Source organism: Rattus norvegicus, chromosome 14 (assembly GCF_036323735.1).
Source record: "Rattus norvegicus strain BN/NHsdMcwi chromosome 14, GRCr8, whole genome shotgun sequence".
In the NCBI taxonomy this organism is placed as follows: domain Eukaryota; kingdom Metazoa; phylum Chordata; class Mammalia; order Rodentia; family Muridae; genus Rattus; species Rattus norvegicus.
In genome coordinates this window covers 20,352,536-20,374,777 of record NC_086032.1, presented here as the reverse complement: position 1 = coordinate 20,374,777, position 22,242 = coordinate 20,352,536, and the positions used below count along the sequence as shown (strand labels likewise).

Here is a 22,242-nt window from a genome sequence, read left to right as displayed (position 1 = left end):
TTCAGAAAAAGGAGAGCCAACACACCAACCAGCTTTGATACAACCCAGACCTAGATCCAGAGCTCTGAGTTGGCCCACCCCAAAATCTGTACCATGCTTGGAACTTAGGAAAGGACCAGTCCTGGAGATCCAAAGCTACAGGATCCTTACAATACAGGGCAACAACAGAGGAACCAGGAGTCCTGATGAGGATCCAATACTGATGGTGTCACAGAACCAGAGATCGCAAACCAGAACACTTACAAGTGAAGATGTATGGACAGAAGGATTTAAAAGTGTGATATACTACACCTTTCATGATGAGATGCTTGCTATCCTCTTTTGTTTGTGTGTGTGTGTGTGTGTGTGTGTGTGTGTGTGTGTGTGTGTGTGCGCGCGCGCGCGCGCACGCGCGCGCGCGCATGTGTTTATTTTGGGAGGAAGGATGAAAGGGTGAAGGGGGGATATGAGGGAATGGGAAGATGAACACTAGGAACTGGTGTACATGATGTGAAACTCACAAAGAATCAATAAAAAGGGTTTTTTTTAATGAAAAAAGCATGAACAATGTTTTCATATGTTTTAATCATATTCTTTTCCCTACCCCAACTCCTTTCACATTTATCCTAACTCTGCTCACCTAACTTGGTGCTATCATCTATCTGTCTGTGTGTCTGTCTGTCCTGTCTGTCTGTCTATTCTCCTAATTCAGAACTTGTCAAACCACATAAAATTACAGTAAACATATTTTAAAATATAAAACTATTGTATGCTATTATTAACCACTTGACAATTGACTAATTTTTTTAAATTAATTTATTTATTCTCTTTATATTCTGGTCACAACCCTCCCTCCTCTCCAACTAATCACACCCTCACGAATCCCATCCTCATTATCCTCAGAGAAGGAGAAGGCCCACTTGGGTACCACCCCCTTATGAAACCTTAAACAGCAGGACTCTCCCACTAAGGTCTGAACCAGGCAGTCCAGCTAGAGGAAGAGGTGACAATGGTAGGAAACAGAGTTGGTAACAGCCCCTACTCTGATTGCTAGGGGACCCACATGAAAACCAGCCTTCACATTGCTGAAATGTGTAGGGGGTCCACCCCCTTTATGCCCTTTGTTTGGTGGTTTAGGCTCTGTGAGTCCCCTTGGGCCCAGGCTAGTGGACTTTTCTTGTGGTATCCTTGGCCCTCTGACTCTCCCAGTCCTGTCTACCATTCTTCCACAAGACTCTCCAATCTGCCTGATCTTTGGCTGTGGGTCTCTGCGTCTGTTTCCATCAGCTGATGGATAGAGCATCTCAGCAGATGGTTGTGCTGGGCTCTGTTGTATGCTACACTCTACAAGCATAGCAGAGTATCAACTAGTGTCAGCGGTTGTTTCTCTCCCGTGGGGTGGGTCTCAAGTTAGGCCAATGATGAGTTGGCCATTTCCTCAGTCTTCACTCCATCTTTTTTCCCTGCACTGATTGTAGGCAGGACAAATTTTGGACCCAAGATTTTGTGGGTGTCCCCCTCCCTCCACTGGAAATCTTGTCCGGCTACAGGAGGCAGCCACTTTAGTCTCCATATGCCCTGCTATTAGGAGTCTCAGTTAAGATCACCTCCATCGATTCCCAGAAGCTTCCCCTGTCCCAGGACTCCAGATATTCTCAGAAATGCCCCACACCAATTTCCATTCTCTTTCCCAGTTTGCCACTACCTCCTCCTCCCTTTCTCTCCATACCCGGTTCCCTCCCTAACCCCTCCCCAACTCAGTCCTGTGGTGTCTGTTTTATTTCCCGTTCTGAGTAAGGTTCAAGTATCGTCTCTTGGACCCTCATCGCCTAGGCTTCTCTGATCGCCTGGGCTTCTCTGATCGCCTGGGCTTCTCTGATCGCCTGGGCTTCTCTGATCGCCTGGGCTTCTCTGATCGCCTGGGCTTCTCTGATCGCCTGGGCTTCTCTGATCGCCTGGGCTTCTTTGGGGTCTGTTGATTATAGCATCATTATCCTGTATTTTGTGGTTAATGTCCACCTATAAATGAAAATATACCATGAGTGTCTTTCTGGGTCTGCGTTACCACACTCAGGATGATAGTCTCCAGTTCCATTTACTTGCCTACAAATTCCACTATGTCTTTGTTTTTTATTTATTTATTCTTCATTTATATTTCATTATTTAATTAATAGGTAAGTAGTATTCCATTGTGTAGATATACCATATTTTTCCTTATCCATTCTTCAGTTGAGGGACATCTAAGTTATTTCCAGTTTCTGGCTATTATGAATAAAGAAGGTATGAACATAGTTGAACAAGTATCCCTGTGGTATAGTGGGACATCTTTTGGGTCTGTGTCCAGTGGTACAATGGGGCATATTTTGACTCTGTGTCCAGGAGTGCTATAGTTGGGTCTTGGGGTAGAACTAGCCCAATTTTCTGATAAAACACCTAGTTGATTTCCGAAGTGGTTGTACTAGTTTGCACTCCCACCAGAAATGGAGGATGTTCCCCTTGTTCCACATGCTCACCAGCATGTGCTGTCACTTGAGTTTTCAAACTTAGCCATTCTGACCAATGTAAGATGGAATCTCGTGGCCATTTTGATTTACATTTTCCTGATTATTAAGGATATTGAACATTTCTTTAAATGCTTTGTGGCCATTAAAGATTCAATTGGGTAATTTGGTTATTGGTGTATAATTTCTTGTTTTGTATATATATTTTGAATATTAGTCCTCTGTCAGATGTAAGGTTGGTGAAGATCTTTTTCCCATTCTGTAGGCTGCTGTTTTGTCCTATTGGTGGTGTCCTTACCCTTACAAGAAGCTTTACAGTTTCATGATAATTGATCTTGGTGGCTGAGCTATTGGTGTTCTGTTCAAGAAGTTGTCTTCTATGCCAATGTGTTCAAGTCAGTTCCCCACATTTTCTTTAGATATATTGTCTTGTTTTATGATGAGGTCTTTGATCCACTTGGAGTTACACCCATATATTTTATACTATTTGTGGCTATTGTAAAGGAGATTGCTTCTATAATTTCTTTCTCAGCCCATTTAAAGTTTGTATAGAGAGGACACTGATTTTGTTTTTTTAGTTAATTTTGTATCCAGTCATTTTGTTGAAGTGGTTTATCAGTTGTAGGAGTTTGCTGGCAGATATTTGGGGTCACTAATATATACTATCATATCAAATGTGGATAGTGATACTTTAACTTCTTCCTTTTCAATTTGTATCCTCTTGATCTCTTTTAGTTGTATTATTGCTCTATCTAGAATGTCAAGTACTATATCGGATAAGGAGAGAGCAACAGCCTTGTGTTGTCCCTGAATTTAGTGGAATTGCTTTAATATCATCTCCATTTAATTTGAGTTGGCTGTTGGCTTGCTGTGTTCTTGCATTTATTATGTTTAACCATGCACCTTGTATCATTGATCTTCCCAAGACTATTTTTTTCACTGTAATTCATAATACTTTATCAAGAAGGAACCGATGTCAGCACTGCTATGTAAACAATGACAAAGATCAAAGGAAACACATCAGGGATCATGTAGACAGTAATATATATTGTCCTTTATATAATCAATGTATAGTAGTTAAGGAAACTTTAATCCTTATTAAGCAAACATTTTTTGCATACACTGCCTTCTCTTTATCTTTCTGTGCCTTTATCATTTGTTTGACTTTAAGCAATTCTGCCTGGATAGCTTTATCTCCTGGGCTTTCTCCTGTGCCTTCTTAAGATCAGCCAATGCTTGATCATATTCTTTCAATCCTTGCCATCCTTGCGCTTTTCGGTATAGTGCTTTAGTGTTTGAAGGGTCCATTTCAAGAGCCTCCAAGCAACTGTCACCTGCCCCCTGCCAGTTTGACATCTTCAATTCACAAGCACCAATATTCAGCACACAACTTAAGGCTCTAGGTTGCAGTCTGGATAGATCTGCTTTCTCAGTAACAGCCTTTGACCTATCCACGTACCTTAAAACCTTTGCATATTTTTAATAGCCATATTTTTTAGTCTATATCTGCATCCTCGGGGAAGTCTGGATGACTATCCCCAGAGCCGTCTTTGGGGAATATTCCTCAGTCATCCCCTTCTTTCAATTCTCCACACTCTGCAATAACAGAGTTTGGCACGTTCTTCACCATTCATTTCTCCATTTTCAAGCATCCTTGCCACACCGTGTCCTTTCATTACTTGACCAAATACCACATGTTTCCCATCCATATGAGGAGTCGGACCTGTTGTGATGAAGAACTGAGAATCATTTGTATTGGGGCAGGCATTTGCCATGCTCAGCAAACCCTCCCGTTCATGCTTACGGTGAAAGTTCTCATTTTCAAATTTTTCATCATAAATACTTTCTCTACCTGGCCCACTCTGATTTGAGAAGTCTCCACCCTGAATCATAAATTTCTTAATAATTCGGTGGAAAGGACATCCTTTAAAATGCAGAGGTTTCCCAGTTGTTGAACCAGTGCCCTTTTCTCCTGTATACAATACACGAAATTTTTCTGCAGTTTTAGGAACAGTATCTGCAGACAATTCTAAAACAATTCGTCCAACTCGCTCCCCGCCGATGTCCACGTCAAAGAAGACTCGCGGGTTCTTGGAATTGGAGGGCTTGGCTGCTGGGGATGGGTGGGACATCTTCTCTGCAGGCGCTGGAAAGCGGACACGAGTGCCTCGTGCGGGAGGGCGGCTCAAACTCTACCGCACGTCTACGTTATTTCCCAAGACTTTCAACACGATAGGTGTAGGATTTGTAAAAGACTTTTTCAACATCTCATGTGGGTTTTTTCTTTAAATTTGTTTATATAGTGGATTACATTAATGGATCTTCATATATTGAACCATTCCTATAACCTTGGGATGAAGACTACTTGATAATGATGGGTGATGTTTTTGATGTGTTCTTGGATTCAGTTTGCAAGTATTTTATTGAGTATTTTGGCATCGATTTTCATAAAAGAAATTGTTGTGAAATTCTTTTCTTTGTTAACTCTTTACGTGGTTTAGGTATCAGGGTAGGAGGTGTGGCCTCATAGAATGCAATGTTCCTTCTGTTTATATTTTGTGGAACAGTGTGAGGAGTATTGGTATTAGCTCTTCTTTGAAATTCTGATATGATTCTGCACTAAAACCATCTGGCCCTGGGCGTTTTTGGAGTGAGACTTTTTCCTTAGGGGTTATAGGACTATTTAGTTTACCTTATCTTGAATTAACTTTGGTAAGTAGTATATATCTAGAAAACCATCTATTTCATTTAGAATTTTTAGTTTTGTAGTGTACAGGCTTTGGAAATAAAAACCTAATGATTTTTCAGACTTCCTTGATCTCTGTCGTTATGCCCCCTTCTTATTTCATTGATTTGGATACTGTTTTTCCACCTTTTAATTACTTTGGATAAGGGTTTGTCTATGTTGATTTTCTAAAAGAAGTAGCTCTTAGTTTCATTGATTATTTGCCTTTTTTGTTGTTTCTAATTTATTGATTTCAGCCCTGAACTTATTTTCCTTCAGTCTGCTCCTTTTGGTTCTCTTTGTTCTAGAGTTTTCAGGTGTGCTTTTAGGTCACTAGCAGGGTATCTCTCCAATTTTCTTGTCATAACATTTAATGCTTTGAACTTTTCTCTTAACACTGCTTTCATTGTTTCCCACAAGTCTGAGTATGTTGTACCTTCATTTTCATTGACTTCTAGAAAGTTTTTAATTTCTTTATTTCTTCCCTTAACCACTAATCATTGAGTAGAGAGGTGTTCAGTTTCCATGAATTTTTAGTCTTTCTGTTGTTTAGGTCCAGGTTTAATTAATGGTGGTTTGATAAGACACAGGGGGTAATTTAAATTTTATTGTATCTGCTGAGGCTTGCTTCGTGACTGAGTATATGATCAATTTTGGAGAAGGTTCTGTGAAGTACTGAAAATAAAGTATATTCTCTTGTGTGTAAGTGAAATGATCTGTAGATATCTGTTAGGTACATTTGATTTATAACCTCTATTAGTTTCATTGTTTCTGTTTAGTTTCTGTCTTAATAACCTGTCCATTGGTAAATGTTGGGTGTTGATGGGTGGAGTTCAATGTGTGATTTAAGCTTTAATAAGGTTTCCTTTACAAATGTGGGTGTCCTTGCATTTGGAGCATAGTTGTTCAGAATAGATAGGACAACTGGGTAGATTTTACCTTTGAAGAGTACTAAGAGTCCTTACCTATCTCTTTTGAATACTTTTGGTTGAAAGTCTGTTTTATTAGATATTATAATGGTTACTTCAGCTTGTTTCTTGTGTCCAATTGCTTGAAAAACTTTTCTAGTCCTTAACTTTGAGGTAATATTTATCTTTGTTGCTGAAGTTTTCTTGGCCTTGTACCTGGAAATCTTCTCTTTCTTCTATCCCTATTATTCTTAGATTTGATCTTCTTATAGTGTCCCAGATTTCCTGGATGTTTTGTGTCATGAAACATTTAGATTTGCATTTTTGTTGACCAATTTTTATCTTCAGTTCTATCTTCTAAACCTGAGATTTTCTCTTCACTTGTACTTTGTTGGTGATGTTTGAGTCTATTCCTGTTCTTCTTCCTAGGTTTTCCATCTCCAGGATTCCCTCAGTTTATGTTTTGTTTATTCTATTTCCATTTTCAGTTCTTGGCCAGTTCTTTTTCATTTTCTTCACCTGTTTGATTGTATTTTCCTACACTTCTGTAAAGGATTTATTCACTTCCTCTTTAAAGGCCTCAGTCCTTCTTAGAAGAGGGAACAAAATACTCACAGGAGGAAATACAGAGACAAAGAGTGAAGCAGAGATTGAAGAAAAACCATCCAGAGACTGCACCACCTGGGGATCCAGCCCATATCCAGACACCAAACTTAGACACCATTATGGATGCTAAGAAGTGCCAGGAGCCAGATATGGCTGTCTCCTGAGAGGCTCAGCCAAATCCTGACAAATACAGAGGCAGATACAGCAAACCTTAGACTGAGAATGGGGTCCCCAATGGAGGAGTTAGAGAAAGGACTGAAGTAGCTGATGGGGCCTGTTTTGAGACTGATTATATTGTCAATTTTGGAGAAGGTACCATTAGGTACTGAGAAGGAGGTATATTCTTTTGTGTTAGGATGAAATGTTCTCTAAATATCTGTTAAATCCATTTGGTTAATAACGTCTGTTAGTTTTACTGTGTCTCTATTTAATCTCTGTTTCCATGATCTGTCCATTGATGAGAGTGGGGTGTTGAAGTCTCCCATTATTATTGTGTGAGGTGCAATGTGTGTGTTGAGCTTTAGCAAAGTTCCTTTTATGAATGTAGGTGCCCTTGCATTTGGGGCATAGATATTCAGGATTGAGAGTTCATCTTGGTGGATTTTTCCTTGGTAAATATGGTGTCCTTCCTTATTTTTTGATAACTTTTGGTTGAAATTCAATTTTGTTCAATATTAGAATGGCTACTCCAGCTTGTTACTTGGGACCATTTGTTTGGAACATTGTTTTCCAAACTTTTACTCTGAGGTAGTATCTGTCTTTATCTCTGAGGTGTGTTTCCTGTATGCAACAAAATGCTGGCTCCTCTTTACATATTCCGTTAGTCTATATCTTTTTATTGGGGAATTGAGTCCATTGATGTTAAGAGATATTAAGGAATAGTGATTGTTGTTTCCTGTTATTTTTGTTGTTAGAGATGGAATGTCTCTAACAACATCTTTGTGTGTTTCTCTTCTTTTAGATTTGTTGCAAGATTACTTTCTTGCTTTTTCTAGTGTGTAGTTTCCTTCTTTATATTGGAGTTTTCCCTCTATTATCCTTTGTAGGGCTGGATTTGTGGAAAGATATTGTGTAAATTTGGTTTTGTCGTGGAATGTCTTGGTTTCTCCATCTATGTTAATTGAGAGTTTTGCTGGATATGGTAGCCTGGGCTGGCATTAGTGTTCTCTTAGGGTCTGTATAGCATCTGTCTAGGATCTTCTGGCTTTCATAGTCTCTGGTGAGAAGTCTGGTGTAATTCTGATAGGTCTGCCTTACTTTTTCCTTACTGCTTTTAATATTACTTCTTTGTTTTGTGCATTTGGTTTTTTAACTATTATTTGATGGGAGGAATTTCTTTTCTGGTCCAATCTATTTGGAGTTTTGTAGGTTTCTTATGTGATTATGAGCATCTCTTTCTTTAGGTTAGGGAAGTTTTCTTCTATAATTTAGCTAAAGATATTTACTGGCCCTTTAACTTGGGAATCCTTGCTCTCTTCTATACCTATTATCCTTAGATTTGACCTTCTCATTGTGTCCTGGAATTTTTGGGTTGGGAGCTTTTTGCATTTTACATTTTCTTTAATGGTTGTGTCAGTGTTTTCTACAGTATCTTCTGCCCCTGAGATTCTTTCTTCTATCTCCTGTATTCTGATGGTGATGCTTGCATGTATGTCTCCTGATCTCTATCCTATGTTTTTTTATCTCCAGGGTTGTCTCCCTCTGTGATTTCTTTATGGTTTCTATTTCCATTTTTAAATCCTGGATGATTTTGCTCAATTCTTTCTCCTGTGTGGTTGTGTTTTCCTGTATTTCTTTAGGGGATTTTTGTGTTTGCTCTTTAAGGGCTTCTGCTTGTTTACCTGTATTGTCCTGTATTTTTTTAAGGGAGCTATTTATGTCCTTCTTAAGTCCTCTATAATCATCATGAGATGTGATCTTAAATCCAAATCTTGCTTTTCCTATGTGTTTGGATATCCAGTATTTGCTTTGGTGGGAAATCTGGGCTCTGATGATGTCAAGTAGTCTTGGTTTCTGTTGCTTAGATTCCTGTGCTTGCCTCTCACCATCAGGCTGTCTCTGGTGTTAACTTGTCTTCCTGTCTCTGACAGTGGCTTGGCCCTCCTGTAAACCTTTGTGTTAGTACTCCTGTAGACCTGTTTTCTTACAGCCAGATCTGGGTACAGAAAACTGTGGGACCAGTTCAACTCCAATCACAGGCAGAAACCAAAAGGGTTCTGCCCCTGACTGCTCCTAGGTCCCTGTGTCCAGAGGGCACTAGGCAAGTTCCTCTTGGTCCAAGAATGTGAACAGAAGTGGTAGTCTCCCCTGAGCTCCCAGGATTTTCTGCACTTCTGAGAGTCCAGATCTCTGCCCCATAGGATTTGGGTACAGAGAACTGTAGGACTGGTTCAGCAGCTCCATGTGCAGGCAGAAACCTGAAAGATCCTGTACCAGACTGCTCCTGGGTTTGTGTGTCCTAAGGCCTGCAGTCAGGTTGTTCAGAGCAGAAGAGTTGGTCTTACCTCTGCTCTCAGGTGTGTCAGTGCTCCTAGCTTTCAGCTCTGGGCGAGACAGAAATTTGAGACATCTTCAAGACATAGCATCTCATACACTTGTCAGGAAGATGAAGCAACAAGTGAGCAAAAGAGAGAGAACTAAATTATAGATTAGTGATAGAAACAGAGATTTGATTCCCAACTCTATGACACAGGAGAATGTAGCATATATATGCAGCAGTCACAGTTCACAAGAGACCACTGAACAACTGCAAATGGCCTCTGGTCTAGGAAAATCATGGTAGTTACTGCCAAAACCTGTCTCTGCAGATGTGCATGACACCAAAGCCCATGTTCAGTAGCATCATCTCATTGTCTTCTGAACCTCTGCAAAATGAATAACCCCACTGGCTAAGCATGCACAACTGCCATCTTCTATTTGCACTGCCCATTCCTTGTTCACGGTTTCCTATTACTGATCATCTTACTTCTGGTCTTGCAATTCGACCAGGTAATTGTGCACTTAAGCACTCATCTCTCTTCTAAAACCCATGATTCCCCTCTGTCATAATAAGAGCATCCAAATTCAACATGAGATATGTCCCTTACAACATCTTCTGCCGACAGTCTACTTGGTCTTCTGTCATCCCACAACTCACACCATAGAAAGCATGAGGGGCAAATTCCCTGATAGCGGACACTTGAACCTAAGCTAATGAGTACCTAGAGCATTGTATGTACCAAGTAGAGAGTTGTAAATGAGGAAATAAGAATTTTAGGCCCCATAATATTGGGATGACTATAGTAAAATAGTTAAAATCTATGTCTACCACTTTTCTCATTGAGTTTCCAGTTCCTAACTGCTATAAAATTGATTTATGTATTTCTGTAGCAATAAAATACCTCTCCTTCCATACAATGTGTACATGTTTTTGATTGAAGTGAGGAAGACCTTTCTTCTAACTGTAGTAGTGAGCCAGAGGAAGGAGAGTGTAAAAATCAGGAGAAGGAACGCCTAGGAGAGACATGGTTTGTTTTTGTGCTACTAATGTTATTTTGGCTCTGTCACAAACAACAGAAGAATAACATTAACATTGGAATGCCCCTTTCTCATATTTGCCCTACTTAAAATTCCCTATCTTAGCAAAAGACGCTATCTGCAGAGATGTTTAACACATGGGAATTGGAGATTCATCCACTCTCCTCCTGTCTCTCATTTCTCATACCTAGTAAATTTGAAATTTTTGTCATATTAAATATTTTACATTTTAAAGACCATAAGAATTAGTCTGCTCTCATTCCTATAATGTTCTTTAAACCCCAAGACCTATATAGTAATGTAACATTTATAATGTAATTTGATTATTTCACATACATTTCTTTGCCAGAGTAAACTCTGCCAGACAGAGAAAGACAGACAGTCATACACAGAAAGACAGAGAGATAGAGAGAGGAAGACATACTAGCTAAAATCCAAATATGAGTTTTTGCTTCAGAATTGAGTCTGAAGTGCATCGTAAGAAACTATGACAGAGTTCTAGTTCTGTGTTACAGCCATGAGGTATGATTCCTTTCTCCCAGACCCACCCATCTTATGGAGGTTTTCCTAGTTAAACTCTTTGTAAATGATAATCATGTTTTTAAAAGTCTTCACAGTAACCTATAGGCTACTATTTAACAGAACAATAATAACTTGACACATAAAATTAACCCCACAACGTATATAGATATAGTATATACCACAAGCTAATTTCACTGGAATTAATGTATTAACTAGTTGGGAATGACAGAGACTGTACAGTTTATTTACTATAAAAATTAGTAATTATCTCAACAGAAGTTAAACATAATTAAAATATCTGGCACAAGAGAAAGAACTATGCACATCAACAGTGGGTTCAAATGCTGGACTCTGAAAATATCTAGTCATTCATTGTTCCAAGTTTCAGTCACTTCATATAAAAACTATGTGTACAAAGCCATATAGAGCTGGGACCTCATCTCAGTTTAGTACTAGATTGTTCTTATCCTAGTGACCTGCATTTTACATCCCAGATGCCAGGGAGGCAAAAGGTTCCCAGGACCCAATGGGGATGATATTAGCCGAAATATCCAACATAGATGAGACAGAACCTGTAGAGACCAGATCCAGTGGACAGGCACAGCCCCTGGTTGAAGGATGAAGGCACCCACCCATCTCAAAACTTTTAACCCAGAATTGTTCCTGTCTAAAGAAAATACAGGGACTAAGAGTGGAACAGAGACTGATGAAGGAAAGGCCATCTAGAGACAGCCCCACCTAGGGATCCATCCCATCTGCAGACAGCAAATATCCAGACATGATTGCTGATGCCAGGAAGTGCTTGCTGACAGGAGCCTGGTATAGCGGTACCCCAAATCTCTCCAGAGTCCGATCAATACAGATGCAGATGTTCACAGACTGAGTAACCAAGATAAGACTTAGGGGGAGGACTGAAGGAGCTCAAGGGATTGCAACCTTACAGGAAGAACAACAATATCAACTAATCAGACCCTCCCAGAGCTCCCAGGTACTAAACCAACCAAAGTTTTCACATGGAGCGACCCATGGCTCCAGCCACAGATGTAGCAGAAGACTGCCTTATGTGGCATCAGTGGAAGGAGAGATCCTTGGTCCTGTGGAGCTCGATGCCCCAGTACAGGAGGATGCCAGGGCGGTGAGGTGGGAGTGGGTGGAGAGCACCCACGCAGAAGCAGGGTAGAGTGGGGTGGGATGGGAGTTTGCAAAGGGGGAACAGAGATGGGGATAACATTTGAAATGTAAACAAATAAAATAGCCAATAAAAGAAGAAAGGAAGGAAGGAAGGAAGGAAGGAAGGAAGGAAGGAAGGAAGGAAGGAAGGAAGGGAGGAAGGGATAAAGCTGTTTGAACGCTATGCATAAATTGAAAAGCCAGCAGCCAAGGAGACACTGTCAAGTGGCCCCCAACTCATCTTTAAGATACACAGTATGGTGGGGTAAATGGTATGGTGGTCCCTTTCTGAGCTCTCTAATTCTTTACAGTGTAACCTGATGCCAAGTACATATGCTGGTCTTGAACAAAAGGCTTTCAAATCTGTTAGCCACCAGTAGATGTTCTGGGAAAATGTCTCTGCTAATGATTGACACCTCCATGAAATTGAAGTTTACTGACATCAGCGCAAAGGCCAAACTACCAAAGGTTTACATTGGTTTATCGTTCACTACCTAGCACATGCCACATGCCTCTGAGCAAGATGTAAAAATGTACTGTAAGGAATCTCATGAACCAAGTGGAGAAAGTGTTGAGAAAATTGTCATCATTAATTGTCTGATTTTTTTTCTGTGACCTTGAATGTCAATGATGTTAAAGTTAGGGTAATTTTTGTAGCTATTTAAAATTAATTCTTAAAAATTGTTTTACCCTGCTAAGCTAAAGATGCACCCATAAAAGGTAGGCATGGTCATGTATTCCCTGGTGCAGCACAATCCACATAGCACATTATCTTGCACATGCCAGAATTAAATATCTAAATGCTCATTGTGACTACATTTGTAAGGAAGTCATACTAATTACTGCTTTGTAGTGAAATGTTAAGAAAACATCTCCAGTGAAAGAGAGGGATTGACCGATGTACAGTGTTTAAATTACTATCAATAAGGCTCACCTTTTCTTACACTTGTAATACTCAAGTTCTCTGGAAAAGGAAAGAAGAAAACACACAAAGAACAGCTGTATCGCTCCCCTATGTTGCAAGGACTAGTGTGGATTAGCCCAGAAACAGAAGATAAAATAGTAATTGTAATAATATTTTGCCTAGAGATATAGAAGGGACAAAGGGGGAAAGGAATCCTTCATAAGGCAAGCATTGCCTGCCTTCTTTCTGAAGGCTCCCGACTTCAGAGGCTGAGAAGCTGACAGAGCTGCACAGATAGGAAGAGGAGCTACTTGGTACGTAATCATTCCTTCCGAGTTCAGAGGCTTCACCATCAGCCTTCTCCTGATGTGGGCTGTATCTAGTTTATAAATAACAAAAATACGGTAAAACCTCAAACTGTATTTCAGTGAAGTACAGCAATTTTATAATTTAAAGGGGGTGAGAAGGCACACTTCCACAAGTTGTCACCTATAAATTCATTTGCTTTTGTCAAATGGCAATAGAGATGAACAGTTGCTCACCATCTGGATTTGCTAGGAGCCTTAGTACAAGATTTAAAGGTATGAGCTGATAGTTTGCACTCGTTTCTATAAGGATGAAAATGTTCGTGCATCAGTGTTTCTCAATTATACAGGAAGTCACTGGGTCTTCTCTATTATCGCTTACCTGTTTTCATTCTGTTTATCTTGCTCATTCCAAAGAAAATGGCAAGGAAATAGCAAACGGAGTCTCATAGTTCACACTGTTTACAAAGCATAGGATCACTCATTAACTGAGTTTCCTGTTATTCTTAGAGCATTCAAATCTGACCATTGCCCAGAACAAACTAATCATTTCATTTTGAAAGTAATAAAAATTACCCTCTGCTAGATTTGGGAATGAGAACTCAGGCCACTTTTGTGACGAGTTGGTCAAATGGCCTTCCCTCAGAATCACAAAGACACAAGCCATAGAATAAGGCCACTGTCAAGAATTCATGGTTCTTTGTTAAGTGTCTGTCTGATAAAGATCAGAAGTTGGCCTTGTCACTTTTTGCCTTTAGGAATTGATTAAGTAGATGCTAGTGGCAGGGGAGAGGGGAATCAATTCGTAAGTGAAGTATCTTGTGTGGTTGCAGAATTATGAAGTATGCTATATATTTTTATAACTAGCTTCAAATAGCTTCAGTTGGAATATTGTGGGGATTTTGCTTTGGTTAAATTAAGAGAGTCTCGCAATAATTATCATATGAAAATTAAAGCTTTCAGAAGTTACTTGTAGATAATAAATATAAGACTGAGAGCAAAATTAGCACAAACCTTTCACACTTCTACCTTTTCATATATTTTTTCAGATACAAACTGATCGAATTTTATTTTATGTATTAAGTATGTAAAAACCAAGAATTGGAGGCAGAAGGTGATTTTGGTGGAATTTTCATGGGGATTTCAGTGCTCGAATTATTACACCAACTTAAGTATACAAAAGTCTACACAGAAAAGCTACATATCAATTGTTCTTCAATTGGCATCTGTTTTCATGTTTGCTCATGGTTTCCTTTCTTATACTTAGAAAAGTCAAATACAGTGTGTTACTTAGACATTTAATTCTGAATTTTTCGGATTTCTAAATAATGTCCAGGTGTCCATCAGCGCTTTTATTTTTCATTGTGAGCCCCACTGGGGTGAATGTTAATCAGGGTTTTCCACTTTGCTGATGGACTGTCACTTAGATTTTTAAGTCACGGCTACAAGCGTTGAGTGTCCCTTTTGTACTCTGCTGCCAACGTCACAAAACTACTTCGATAGAAAGAAAGTTTGAGTGACAGGATGCTAGCCTTACACTCCTTCACCTTCCCTGCTGGTTCTCTTAAGGGACTTCTTTCAAATAACTGTCCAGGAACTACAAAATCCTAGCTACAAAGATTAATTCAATGTGTGAACTGAGGACAAGAAAACAAGAGCTTTTATCTCTCTGTTTTCAAACCCCAGTTTTATGATTTTTAATTCGCAATTCCTGAATTTTGCTCATTTCTCTTTGACTCAATATTTTTCTTCTGAGTTGATAAATTCACTTTATACAATACATGTATACGTGTGGGTGTGCCAATTAGACATAAATGACTTTTTCTATGGTTAATCTTATGCAGACAGTGCATTTTTATTTGTCTCCTCACCAATACGTTTTTCTGTCTTGTCCTAGGGGACTGACTCTTGGAGAAGATGAAGACTCTGATTCTATTTGTTGTCATCTTGACCTTAAATGCTTGTTTATCAGTAAGTGTCGAATTCATGCTGCTACTCCTCTCAGAGCCCACATGTAGCCTGCTCAGTCCACGGCTGTTTAACTTCTGCCTAACAGTTTCATTGAAGCTTCTCTGTGGGTTTTCTGTCAACCTTGGAATGCAAATGTAGTATGTTTTTCTTTCAGATTTTAGTGATCTCTTGACTTCTAAAGGTGTGTAAACACAATAGTGTTTACAATTCAAAATAGGATATGCAGACAGATTGTGTTTCTGCAGTAGCAGCCTAAATACAGTTTAGTCCCAGAAGGTTCGTCAAAAGGAGAAATGTATGAAAACCAGGGAGATGATTCACAATTGTGAGGTCCCCAGTTTAGATACTCAGAGCAATGGCACACTGCTGCAGCCCCAGTGCTGTGAAGTGGAAAGTGGAAATGTAAGAATTCCTGGGGTTTCATTAACAGCTGGCTCTACCTACACAATAAAATTTCAGACTAATGTGAGACCTTGTCTCAAAACAAAAGGTGGAAGACACCTGGCAACTAGTATGGGACATTGTCCTCTGACACGTGCATTCTGTACACACATGCACCCACACCCTAAAGATTACCCATGCACATGAGCATACATATATGACCAGAGAATAAGCTAGCTAGTTAATTAAATCTTGTAAGATTGAAAGATAACGATTTTTTTCATTTGGATTAACTAAGTAAGAGATATCTAGGTATGATAATAACTCCCAACCATGGAAATGTCCTTGGCATCCTATAATATTTTTAGATTCATTTACCTAAACACTATTACCTAACCAAGTTATGATATCTTAAAGATGAAAGATGTTATTACAGTTCAGGCCAGAAAATTACATATTATCATGTATATAAAGCCAAATTAAAGTCCTTAATTAGCCAACCCTTAAGAGCAGGCTCTTTATTTTTATTGGATAGTTTATATATTTACATTTCAAATGGTATCCCCTTTCCAGGTTCCCCCCTCTCCCATATCCCTTCCCCCTCCTTCTATCAGGATGCTCCCCCTCCTACCCATTGACCCTCAGGTCACCACCCTGGCCTGGGGCATTGAGCCTTCACAGGACCAAGGGCTCATTCTATTGATGCCAGACAATGCCATCCTCTGCTACATATGTGGCTGGAGCCATGGGTGACTCCATGTGTACTCTGGTTGGTGGTTTAGTCCCTGGGAGCTCTGGTGGGGTCTGCTTGGTTGCTATTGTTGTTCTTCCTATGGGGTTCCAAACTCCTTCAGCTCCTGAGTCCTTTCCCTGCCTCCTCCACAGGAGCCCCATGTAAGAGCAGGCTCTTGACTTAAAGAACTCTTGGTATGGAAGCTCAGGGCTACCTGCCTAGGAAGGAAAAAATAGCCCAATGGCATTATTTTCAAGTACAAATCTGGGGAATCTGGTAGCATATGTGTTGGTTACACATCTGGGCCAATTGCCAGGGTCATGGAAAGTCCCAAAGACAAAGGCAGACATGACTCAGGGAATTGAGGACTGAAAAGCAGAGATGGGTCAAATGAGATTACGGTAAGATGAAGACAAGACAATGTTACTTTGGTGACTTCAGTACCTCATCTAAGGTTTACTGCTGAAAATATGATGCTACAAAGAATTTGCCACACTTCACAGGAAGCCTCTGGAATACTGATTAACTAATGGTGTCAGTGATTGTGAAGAGATGGAAATGTGACAGTCCCAGAGCATAATTACAGCCTACCTTTAGGCCTCTTAACGGCTTTTATTTGCATATTCTCTATTTCACATAACATTTTTATGACTAAGCAGTAAAACGTTTTGGAACCCATTAGCAGACTTCTAGCTTCTACCAACCAAAAGAATAATATTGTCAGATAGCATCCGAGACCACAGGAAAGAATTCCACAGTTTACCCTATCTGATGTTTTCACCAATGTATTGTTTGAAACGTGCTTCTATATTTGCAACTTTCTTTGTTCTTTTTCGACAAAAACTTCATGAAAATTTTGCTATATGGGAACCTGTAATTTCGGGCAACTTGAAATTGTAACTACTGACTTCTATCACTCATACATATTCCAAAATAAACTGTCTCTAATCTCTTTTGAATGGAAAGGTGCTGTTACATTTACAGATTCAATGAAAGTGAGTTGGAGGTTTTATTCATGGAAGGTAACCTTCTCTGTGGCCTGTGCTACAATGTAGCAAGAACTGCTTCCTGTCCTCTGAAGGTCTCTGCTTTGGATTTCTCTTCCACAGATTCTGACAGGTTGCCCAAGTTCCACCTAGTTAATTAAGATATTGCTTCAGTAACAGCCTCCAGGCTTAACACCTGAGTGCATGTAACCAAGAACAAAAGGTCACCAAATGTAACACCATCTAAACCAATGGTTCTCAATCTGTGGGTCACAAGCCCTTTGGTAACCGTCTATCTCCAGAAATATTTGCATTATGATTCATAAGAGTTGCAAAATTACAGTTATGAGGTAGAAAAATAATTGTATGGTTAGCATTCATCACAACATGAGAGACTGTATCAAAGGGTTGCATCATTAAGATGGCTGAAATCCACTGATCTAGACAATGTAGAATAATTCCAGTCATACCTGTGTGCTGACAGACAAACCTCTTCCACTTAGAGGACCCAGTTAAACAGATCATCCTTAGAGAATGACCTGTCTACTCTTTCAACTTGCAAAAGTTCTCTTATGTTTAAAAGTGACATAAAAAATGTAGTTTGTATTCTGCTATAATCACAGTAATTTAAGCATATTTATGCCCTACATGATTTACAGTCAGTATTCTTCTCAAGATTCTATGCATATCTAAGCTAATTTTATATTTGTTTTTATTTCCTTTTAGTTTACTGATGCGCATAGGAGGAAACAGGTAAGATTAAATTTTATATTTCTTTTTCTCACACTTTCAATCATAATCAAAACCCTTTATTGTCAAAAGAATCAATATACATTTGTACAGATTTGTATAGATACACATAGTTTTATTATTCTCCATTTAAAAAACTTAAAGCAGAGAGCCAAAGAATCATTTGAATATCAATATCTGAGAACCAATGTTTTGTAACAAGAATCTTACCTTCAGTTTCTCTCTGTGGAAACAGTTGCTTATCTGCAGTGTCATTTAGGCCTGTTTAGCTCTGTAAAATTATATCCATCTCTGTATCCAAACCTGCCTAGGTCTCTTTGATGTACAAGTATCTCTTTATATTTGATAAGGAACAATTCCTATGAATTTACAACATGCAAAATTCATTTTCTGTTTTTTAATCAGTGGTATTCACTGAAATAGAAAATCATCTGGATTTTTCAAAATTACAAATCCAGTCTTAACTCAGTCATTTCTAGTTCACATACCATTCACACAACAGGAAATGAACTGCACTGAGATTATGGGAGGAGCATATTAGTTTCTGGTTTACTGCCACGCCCCTCTCCATTTTCCCCACTCCTAGATAATTAAGAAGCTCTAAGGTACAAAAGAATTTTCTACCTCCAATGCTGTGGGAAGTTGCTTTCAAGCTTTCTGACCCAAACTGTCTGATATTTAGGAGAAATAAAATAATAATTCTAAATCCATAGGGAAAGTTCATGCCAATTTTGACAAATTCCTTCTCTTTTATTTTCTCTTCCATTTCTTAAATCCACCATCTTATCCTTTCCAAAGCATGTGAATGAAACGATATTTTACTTTAGAATAGTCCTCACATTCTGATGGTAAAATTATATACATTGTGAAAAATATATTTCAAGTAATTATCCCAGAGCTACTCTAGAATCAGCTTTACTCCCAATATCTGCCAACTATTGGAAGCAAGGAAATGAGTAGCCACAGAGTTTTCATAGGTCATTTAGATGATAGTAGCTTTGGTGGATTGTTTGTTTATTTACTATAATCACAAATTTAAAGAACCCTGAACCAAAGGTCCTGGGAAGTCAAACAAAATAGTCATAAGGTTAAACCCATGGTCTAATGAAAAACAATCCATCCCAAACACAGAGTGACTCCTGAGGTTTTCACTAAAGTTTTATTGTGAGTTCTTCCGTCCTAGGAACATATGAATAACATTGTATTAGTTCTATGTTTCAAAGAAACATCAGTCCCTAAGGGCTGTGTTTCTTCCCTCACTACTTCAAACATGAGCCCAGCAGACAAGGAATGATTTGTGGAGAGCAAGGTGGACAGTCACATTTATATTCCCACGACTAGCTTCTGTCCTCAATGTTAAGAATGAGAGATTGGGTTCTAATGCAAAATCTTAAGGAATGTCCTGTTAAAATCCTAAGTAAATGAAATAATGTGATGTCTATGGTATTGCTAAAATAAGGCTTTCACAGAGCACACACATTGAAATTTCTTTCCAGTGAAATAAATTTGGGAAAATTAAATATCTCTAAGGCATCCAGATGTTTGATAAGATAACTGTATTGGTAATTAGGTTCTGCAATAAAGAATCATGTGGTACAATATCTAAAACCTTTCTGGAGTGGCCTGATCTTTTCAACAGAGAATTTATTATAGACAAATTTTGAGGGACATTCAATATTACTATTAGGATTTGGAAACAGCAGTGATACCATTACTTCTCTTATCTTTCATCAAAGATCATAAGTCAAAGCCAAGTGAGATAAGGATGGCATTCCATTAATTTCTTACAGAATCAAGTTAGAAGAATTACATAATTTTAGAAGTAATGGTTAAAGGCAGAATTGTTTATATATTCCATCCTTACCAAAACAATTGATTTTTGTTTCGTTCTGTTTGTATTCTCTCTCTGAAGCTCACTCACATTTTTGAAGAGAAATCTAAATCATCTAAATCCAAATTTCATGAAAATCTAAAAGCTACGGAAAAGCAAGTGAACCAGAAAGAATCTGGGAGCTCTAAAGCAGCTGACCATTTGGCCCATACTTCGCGTCCCCATGGTTCTCAGTTACCTCAAGTTCATAAACCCTCCAGCTGCAGCCATCTCTCTCCGGGAAGCATGAAGCACTACCCTTCGCACATACAGTCACTTTGTAGATCACCTATTAGCCTTCGTTCACACTTTCATCTATTTGTCTTCTGCAACATCGCAAATCATCCACTTGTGCTCCTCCAACTAAGGTTGCCAGTACAACTGCTTTCTCTACTTCTGCCAGGAAAGATACAGATGCCAACTCCATCACTCCTTCTAGACCCCTCCATCCTGATGCCAACTCAACTACCACAAATGACACTGCCCCAACTGAGGCAGATGAAAGCAGCCCATCTGCTTCAAATAGCACCACCCCAATTGCTACAGATGACAGTACTCTAAATGCTACAGCTGTTACCTCCCCAACTGGTGCACACGAGAGTACTCCAAATGCCACAGATATAAACTCCACAAATGATACAAGTGTTAGCTCTCCTAATGCCACAGATATAAACTCCACATATACTAGTGTTAGCTCTCCTAATGCCACAGATATAAACTCTGTGAATGATACAAGCGTTAGCGCTCCCAATTCACAGATATAAACTCCCCAAATACTAGTGTTAGCTCTCCTAATGCCACGGATATAAACTCTGTGAATGATACAAGCGTTAGCGCTCCCAATTCCACAGATATAAACTCCCCAAATACTAGTGTTAGCTCTCCTAATGCCACAGATATAAACTCCCCAAATGGTACAAGTAAGAGCACTTGAGCTGAAACAGATGTTAGCAATCCTGCTGTGGGCGGAAACACTACAGCCACCTAGGCTTTGCAAGTGTCTGAGATGGCAAAGATACCAAAGTAGGAGACATGGCAAACTAACATAAAAATATTTTCGAGTCTTTTCGTTTATTCTTTATTCTTTTTTTTTTCAGAGCTGGGGACCGAACCCAGGGCCTTGCACTTGCTAGGCAAGTGCTCTACCGCTGAGCTAAATCCCCAACCCCTTTAGTCTTGTTTTTAAATTGACTCAATATGTGCATTGGATCGTATGTATTTAGATTCCTTTCTTCCTCTAGAGAATGATACTATAGACACCATGCTAACATACTATATTAATAGTCAGTTGGTTTTATTCAAACAGATATACTTGTAAGAGGCTGGAAAGATTTTGAAGCACCTTCTACTACAAAATATTAGTGATGTAGTCAAAAACATAATTAACGCTTATAGAAATGTATGAAGTATTAATATTTATAACAATTATAATGTATAGAAAATATAACTGTACAAATCATTTGTTGTTTTGGGGGTCTATGGACAGTTCATTTCAGGACCTTCCAACAATAATGTGGCAGATAATCAATGTCTTCTAAAGTACCATAATATGGGACTATAGAATACACAGACTTCAAATACATTTCACATTCTTACTAGGCCACATGTAATAATTCTGTTTTGTGCAATTATAATCACCGAATTTTGCCCTTCCCTTGTCTCTTCCCAAATGCCCTTCTTTGATCTCTGTAAAACTCATGGCCTCGTTTCTTATTATCTCTTGTAACATGTATTGCAAAATATATAAATATACCCTCTTCAGTCTGTGTAATGTAACCTGTATGGACATGATCTCAGGTGTGGGGTTATGGGATCTCATGTCCGCTCCACACAGGGCATAGCCACTCAGGGACGCAGGATGCGGGAAGTTGGCCACGCTTACACCACACCATTTCCAGGCAGGCCACAGGGAAGCACTGGGACACCACTCTGAGGGTGGGGAAACACAGTCTGAGGTGCAGGACAGATGGAGCTGGCTCGGGGGTCTGTGGACCTGCAAGGAAGCCAGGGTCATCTTGTTCTCAGGCTCTTGGACAACCAGGCACCACTGGGAGCAGCAGAAGAGCTGAGAAGAGAGTGGGAACCCACAGGTGAGATCTAGCAATAATCTAGCCTGGGGTTGAGGGGGATAAAGGGGGGACTCTGGCTGGTCCCTCAGAGATAGTCCTTAGCTAGACAGAAAAGGGCTTGAGCTTGGCTTGGTGCCAGCTTTGGTGGGCTTTTGGCTTTGGTGGGAGCACAGAAAGGCCTTCTACAGGAGATTAGACAGTGGATCTATAGGTGAAGGCCTTCTTTAAGGCTCCCTATGGAACATCCTGATGAAAAGAGGCAGTCCATGACTTTAAGGCATTTATTGTCATGGTGGAAAGTGGAGGGGTAAAACCATACCCCATTTCTGAGGATGGGCCTGAGATT

General features: G+C 39.4%; 1 pseudogene; it reads right to left on the bottom strand.

Annotated features, from left to right (window-relative positions):
* Positions 1-1,713: 1,713 nt before the first annotated feature.
* Ppid-ps14 (peptidylprolyl isomerase D, pseudogene 14) lies at positions 1,714-19,874 on the bottom strand (annotated as a pseudogene).
* Positions 19,875-22,242: the final 2,368 nt, after the last annotated feature.